Consider the following 6,906-nt stretch of genomic DNA (forward strand, 5'->3'; position numbering starts at 1 on the left):
CTATCTATCTATCTATCTCCTATCTATCATCTATCTATCTATCTATCTATCTATCTATCTATCTATCTATCTATCTATTTATCTCCTATCTATCTATTATCTATCTTCTATCTATCTATCTATCATCTATCTATCTATCTATCTATCTATTTATCTATCTATCTATCTATCTATCTATCTATCTATCTATCTATCTATCTCCTATCTATCTAGTATCTATCTATCTATCTATCTATCTCCTATCTATCTATCTATCTATCTATCTATCTATCTACCAAAATGATATCTTGGAGCAGCACAACTGAAGTCGCTGAGTTGGGTGCCAGCAGGTATAGTCTTGACAAGACTTGCTTGATAGATATAGAAATCGCCCACAGCACACCGGTCGTATCAAAGAAAAGTGAATTTATTTCATTGTGAAACAGCACAGCAAACAGTTACATAGCGACGTTTCGACGACCTCCGTCGTCTTTTTCAAGCATAATAACATAGTGAATATCAGACCTTCTTATACAGGTGAATTAATTAGTGTGAATCCATGATTGGTGTAGAAAGTGCACGTGATTAAGGTTTGTCTAGCAAACATCATTTCATTTACATATTATAAAAACAGTTATATCAGTGTTTATACATGTGTATAAAAAAGTGAATAAAAATAGAAATAGAAAAAGCTCGAGCCAGACGGCGAGTACATAGTAAGTCCATAGGTGAATATAAATAGTTAAATTCAGTTGAAGCAGGCTTCATCTCACCACCCATAGAGTCAGAGATCGAACCAGGGCAGCTGTCAGCTGGATCATGTTGATGTTCAAACAACAAGACACCCATCAGAGTCAGGTGTAGGAGGAGCATGATAGGAGTAGTAGTGCTGGTGTTGCTCAGTCAGTTTAGTGATAGATCGCATCACCCCAGCGGTAAAAAACACGCCAGTACCGCAATCTGTAAACACCGGTCTAACTTACCAGCCAACACGCATATCATGATTATATACACAGTTATAAGCATTAGGCATTTCGTAATAAACATAGGCAATATTCGGTACTTGGGACGAATTCTTAGGGAAGTGCAACACCCCAGATCATGCATTGTGTTCCGGTACCGCATCCTCCCGTTGTCCTGTGGCCACTCCAAGCCCCTTTCCCAGAAATCACTCTATGTTGCCCAACATGCTAAAATCGCTGTGTGTGAATAGTGGCAAGCAACTCTCAACTTGATAATTTCAAATGCTGCCTCAAATCCTCTTTAAGAGGGAATAAATGCTACCTCGGTACTTATTAAAGATGGAATTCATGCTGCCTCGGTTCCTCTTTACATCAGTAGGTGGTGAGTGAGTCCGCTTCATAACTTCATACATTATCTAAAAAAGAAAATATAAATATTAGTAAGATACAATAAATTATATAGAAGATCCAATATGTATAAATTTCAACCCTGGATTAGTTAGTCAAGGCTACAGGAGAGACCCAGTACGTACACATCTCATCTAGTTGTGTGTTTAGATGTTTTGTATTCCACATTGAGTCCGTCCGGACCCAATGCGTCAGTCTTGAATATCCACTGCAGTTCTCTTTTATGTAGTGCAAGTTGTCGATCGCCCCCTCGTGCAGGCATATCAATTCTGTCCACTATCATACATTTAAGATCGTTCTCATTATGTTTGGCCTCAGTAAAATGTTTGGAGACTGGAAGATCCATTTTTTGTTTCCTGATACTATACCGATGTTGTGTTAATCTGGTTCTGAAATCCCATGTAGTCTCACCTACATAAATTTTTTTACAGGGACACCACAAAATGTATACCACATAATCAGATTTACAGTTGAGATAATGTCTAATCTTATACTCTTGTTTTGTTTTAGGATGAATGAAACTCGGACCTTTTACCAAATACCTGCAGGTCACGCAACCCAGGCAAGGAAAACAACCTAAGTTACGCGATCCCAGGTAAGTTTGTGTGTCTTTTTTCTTTTTAGAGATATCCGTTTTTACTAGTTTGTCACGTAAATTTTTACCCCGTCTATAGGATAAGAGAGGAGGGGTTTGAAATTCTGGGATTCCCGGGAAGCTGTGTTTTACCATGGACCAATGTTTATTTATTATATGTCCAATTTTAGGGGATACATGTGTGTACGTAGATACAAAAGGGACTCTAGCCGGTTTATCATTTCTCCTTCCACCTGTCAGTAGAGTTTCTCGTTCAATTTCTGTCACACTTGTTTTACAGTCTCTAAGTAATTGCTTAGGGTACCCCCTTTCCCTAAATTGTTGGGTCATCTGATCTAAAGTTATTTCTAGGTCATCAGTTTTTTCCACTATTCTCTTGGCTCTTATCATCTGACTCTTTGGAAGAGATCTAATCATCTTCCCTGGATGACAACTGTTGTACAATAGTGTATTATTACAGTCAGTCGGTTTTGTGAAAAGGTTAGGTACCAATCTATTGTTCTCCAAGGTCATATGTATGTCCAAAAAATTCATTTTTGAATCACTACATGTACATGTAAATTTTATGGTGTCATCAATATTATTCAGCATAGATGTAAATGTGTCTAAATCCGTGCGGTCGCCAGTCCAGACCACGAAGATGTCGTCGATGTAGCGCCACCAGGCCAGCACATGCTGGAACTGGTGGGCCACATAGACGCTCTCCTCCTCAATGGATGTCATGACCAAATTTGCGAACGTGGGGGCTACATTAGCCCCCATCGCCACGCCACGTATCTGTAAATACATTTTACCATCAAAACTAAAATAATTGTTGGTTAGATTCAATTCAAGGAGTCGCAACACAAAATCCTGTTCTTTCGGTGTTAGATGTAATTTAGGTAACATTTTCTCAATCACTTTTAGGCCCATGTCCAGTCTAATAGATGTATACAGGCTAACCACGTCAAACGTCACCAACAGAGCACCATCAGGTATATATAAATTCTTGATATAATTAAGAAATTGTGTAGAGTCTCTTAGATAGGACTTTGATTCCAACACAAGAGGTCTCAAAATCCCATCCAAGTAAATGGAAATGTGACTCCATATGGAGTCCCGTCCGGAGACAATAGGTCTCCCCGGAGGGTGCTCCACATTCTTGTGAATTTTGGGTAATAGATATAGCATTGGTAATTTGGGATGTATAATAGTCAGATATTCACAAGTTTTCTCATCTATAATGTCATGTCGCAGGGCCTCCTGCAATATCACCTCTATAGATGCGGCAATTTTAAATCTCGGATCCCCTGCTAGCTCTCTATATACCTGTGTGTCCCGCAATTGACGGTAAGCTTCATTCAAATAATCTTCCCTGTCCATAACCACGATAGCGCCCCCCTTGTCGGCGGGTTTAATTACGATATCGTGGTTATGGACTAGGGAATTAATGGCCTCAATTTCAGTGCTTCTCATGTTCGGATGTATTACGTCCCCACCTGAAATGGTACATTGCAATTTTTTAACATCTTTCTTAACCAAATCACAAAAAGTAGCAATACTTGCAGGTGTATCTGGTGGAACAAAATTACTGTCAGTGCGTATATTCAGATTTTTGATACTTAACGCTTTGGTGATATGTACATTATCTGCAGGTAAAGGGTTATTATTAAACCATGCTTTTAATGATAATTTACGTACAAATTGTGTAATGTCTAAGTCCAGTCCAAACCAGTCAACTGGCTGGCTTGGACAAAAACCTAGCCCTTTGCCCAATGTCTCTATTTGTGTTGTGGTAAGAATTGTATGAGATATATTTACCACTTTTCTCTCTGTTTGGTGGTAGTCGTCCTGGGTGTTGCATTCCGACTCCCCTTGCGTGTCTTTTTTCCGGGATCTATTTCTCCTCTTGCCTCCTCTTCTGGTTTTCTTGCGGGAGTGACAACTTTCCCTAAAAAAACTTCATTATCCAAATCTTGTCTCTGGGTCTGTACAGGTCCCATCATCTCCTTCTTTTTAATCTTTCTTTGGTAGCCGTTTTCCTCTCCTGTATTCCACGTATAGATCTTTCCTTCTGTATAGTCCTGCATATCCCGAAACCATTTATGTTTCTTCTGTTCCTGAAGTTCCTGCTTGTGTTTTTCCAAAAACGCATGCTGTTTATTAAGGAACCGTTCACATTCCTCACTGGTTAAACATTCCTTCAGTGCAGTTTCTGTCACTTGAATTTTCTCTTGAATGGTTTTTAATTGTTTTTGCATGCTTTTGATTTGTAACAAAATTAAATCGAGAGCATATTTATTGGACAAAAGTTCATATGTCTGCCGAGACTCCGCATCTTCTAAAGGAATATTGGGCTTTAATCTTGCCCGCATACCTCTTGGTATTCGTTGGTTTGTATGGTATTTTCCAAGTGCACCAATGTGAAGTTGCAAATTTAATCTCTTCTTGGTTAAATACTCAAAGTTGCGTTGTAAATCAAGAGCAGCTGGTGTATCCAGATAAGTAGTGTCCTCCTGTATATCTCCTATAATCTTGACCGCATCTCCCAAGGTAAAAATAGGTGCATATGCTGTATTAGGATGAATGTCCATAGAAGCTTCAGAAGTAGAATCCATTGTAAAGAAACAGCAGTATGTAGTAGTGTGCCAGCTCACCTGTCCATATAAACCAAAATGATATCTTGGAGCAGCACAACTGAAGTCGCTGAGTTGGGTGCCAGCAGGTATAGTCTTGACAAGACTTGCTTGATAGATATAGAAATCGCCCACAGCACACCGGTCGTATCAAAGAAAAGTGAATTTATTTCATTGTGAAACAGCACAGCAAACAGTTACATAGCGACGTTTCGACGACCTTCGTCGTCTTTTTCAAGCATAATAACATAGTGAATATCAGACCTTCTTATACAGGTGAATTAATTAGTGTGAATCCATGATTGGTGTAGAAAGTGCACGTGATTAAGGTTTGTCTAGCAAACATCATTTCATTTACATATTATAAAAACAGTTATATCAGTGTTTATACATGTGTATAAAAAAGTGAATAAAAATAGAAATAGAAAAAGCTCGAGCCAGACGGCGAGTACATAGTAAGTCCATAGGTGAATATAAATAGTTAAATTCAGTTGAAGCAGGCTTCATCTCACCACCCATAGAGTCAGAGATCGAACCAGGGCAGATATCTATCTATCTATATATCTATCTCCTATCTATCTATCTATCTATCTATCTATCTATCTATCTATCTATCTATCTCCTATCTATCTAGTATCTATCTATCTATCTATCTATCTATCTATCTATCTATCTATCTCCTATCTATCTATCTATCTATCTATCTATCTCCTATCTATCTATCTATCTATCTATCTATCTATCTATCTATCTATCTGTTATCTATCTATCTATCTATCTATCTATCCATCCATCTCTCCCTCTTACCTAGGATACATTATTTATGTTAGATACGGTTAAGGAGAGAAAGAAGCGCTGCACCTATAAATGAAGAAATGATTATTCACTCTATCTATCTATCTATCTATCTATCTATCTATCTATCTATCTATATATCTATTATCTATCTATCTATCTATCTATCTATCCATCCATCTATCTCCTATCTATCTATCTATCTATCTATCTATTATCTATCTATCTATCTATCTATCTATCTCCTATCTATCTATCTATCTATCTATCTATCTATCTATCTATCTATCTATCTATTATCTATCTTCTATCTATCTATCTCCTATCTATCTATCTATCTATCTATCTATCTATCTATCTATCTATCTATCTATCTCCTATCTATCTATCTATCTATCTATCTATCTATCTATCTATCTATCTATCTATCTCCTATCTATCTATTATCTATCTTCTATCTATCTATCTCCTATCTATCTATCTATCTATCTATCTATCTATCTATCTATCTATCTCCTATCTATCTATCTATCTATCTATCTATCTATCTATCTATCTATCTATCTCCTATCTATCTATCTATCTATCTATCTAGCAAGTAGAAAGTCCACGGCACTCACAGGGTTAACGGTGATAACAACGGTGATTTATTGCATACAGCACTCCAAAAAAAGACACGACGTTTCGGTAACCTCACGTTACCATCCTCAAGTGTACAAAGTGAAATACATCAAAGGTATATATACACACCCATTGCTCAGTGATAGGGTAACATTAATTACAAATAATACACACATGTGTTAACTAGTAGCAAGTTAGTGCAAAAGTTAGGTTGTGCAGGTAAAGAGGACACTGCCCACTCTGGGCGTGTGTGTCCAAATGCATGTGATCATATCATGTGATCGCAATAGCTTCTGCCCACCTCTCAGTGTCTGTGTATTAAAAAAGAGTCCAAGACTCTATTAGGAACTAGATCACCTGAATGAGGTAACGTATGGCATAAATGTTATACAAAGAAAAGTCTTGAAACATAATAGCAACTTGCTGGAGACCGGGTATGGATCCATCACTCAGCTCAGGAGGTTTGAAAGCTGGCACATGCGCAGAAAGGAGAAGAGGTAGAGGCCTGCGTTCTGCGTCGTCAAGGTGACGTGAGCCTTCCCATATACACGGAGAATCACTGTTGGATAGTTTAACCGTTTCTATGCCATGAACACGACCCCGGGAATCCATGTGTCCTGTGAAGGAACCCCTCAGGTCCCGTGCCTTTTGGACTGCAGCTCCCAAGGATCCCGGATAGCATCCCAGGAAAGGATACATACCCGAAGTCGAAGGAGACAATTCGTCCTGCAGACAGGGTCAGTGTTCAAGGACCTCTCCAGGTCCCTTAATCCAAAGCGCAACATTACCGCAACAAGTGAACCGCTCCCAATGGTACTTATTGCTCCGCAGGAGACGTCAGGTACTAGGGATGGAAAAGTAGAAGCATGGCCAGCTGGTCCAGTCCGAGTGAAGATCCTCCCGGCAGCAAGAGGATGAATCTATAAAAAAT

The sequence above is a fragment of the Dendropsophus ebraccatus genome, chromosome 15 (assembly GCF_027789765.1).
Source record: "Dendropsophus ebraccatus isolate aDenEbr1 chromosome 15, aDenEbr1.pat, whole genome shotgun sequence".
Taxonomy (NCBI): domain Eukaryota; kingdom Metazoa; phylum Chordata; class Amphibia; order Anura; family Hylidae; genus Dendropsophus; species Dendropsophus ebraccatus.